We start from the raw sequence: 661 nt of genomic DNA on the forward strand, positions 1-661 counted from the left end.
CACAGGGCACCGCCGGCCCGTTCACCCAGTGGCACCGGAAGCCGTGCAGCCGTCACTCTGTGGTTGTAACTTGCATTTCCCTCATCAGCCCGCCGCCTTTTGACATTTGTTAATAATGATGTTTTTATCGTGAAAAAAATGTCTGTTTATGGTTTTGAGGTTTTGTCAGTTTCCTTTTATACTGACCGTGATGGCGCTGGTCCCAGGAACCGCCCTCGGTGGGCACCACTTGTTTCTTAGGTGTTTCTAAAGCGACGGAGCCACACGGGGCTCACCCCCCCCCCCCCCCCCCCCCCCGTGGGAAAGCCGGGTAGAGACCAACTTCTCTGCCCACCTGGGACACCAGTGCCCGCCTCCCGGGGCCTGGCCTGCCGCCTGGGCACCTCTGCCTGTGTCTGACTCACTCTCTGACCACAGGGCTCACGCCAGGCCCAGGAGCCTGGAAGTTACAAGGTAACCTGAGGGCACCCACAGGTGAGCCTGTGGGCAGGTGGCTGGGGCCCAGAGAGAGGGAGCTGGAGGGAGGCCCCCAGGTTGTCAGCCCTGACCAGTGAGCCCCAAATCCACTCCCGCTTCTCCCCACACTCGCTGTGTTTCCCAACACCCCGTGGCCATGGTCACCTCCAGCCGATCTCATGGGCGAGGGATGTGAGTGGCAGCG

The 661-nt window shown here is 61.1% G+C and overlaps 1 long non-coding RNA gene across 1 annotated transcript in view; it reads right to left on the minus strand.

Annotated features, from left to right (window-relative positions):
- The window catches only part of LOC106723725, a 17,518-nt gene that overhangs the window by 822 nt on the left and 16,035 nt on the right, over positions 1–661 (minus strand). The window lies entirely within an intron of this gene.

Source organism: Myotis brandtii, unplaced genomic scaffold (assembly GCF_000412655.1).
Source record: "Myotis brandtii unplaced genomic scaffold, ASM41265v1 scaffold632, whole genome shotgun sequence".
Classification (NCBI taxonomy): Eukaryota; Metazoa; Chordata; class Mammalia; order Chiroptera; family Vespertilionidae; genus Myotis; species Myotis brandtii.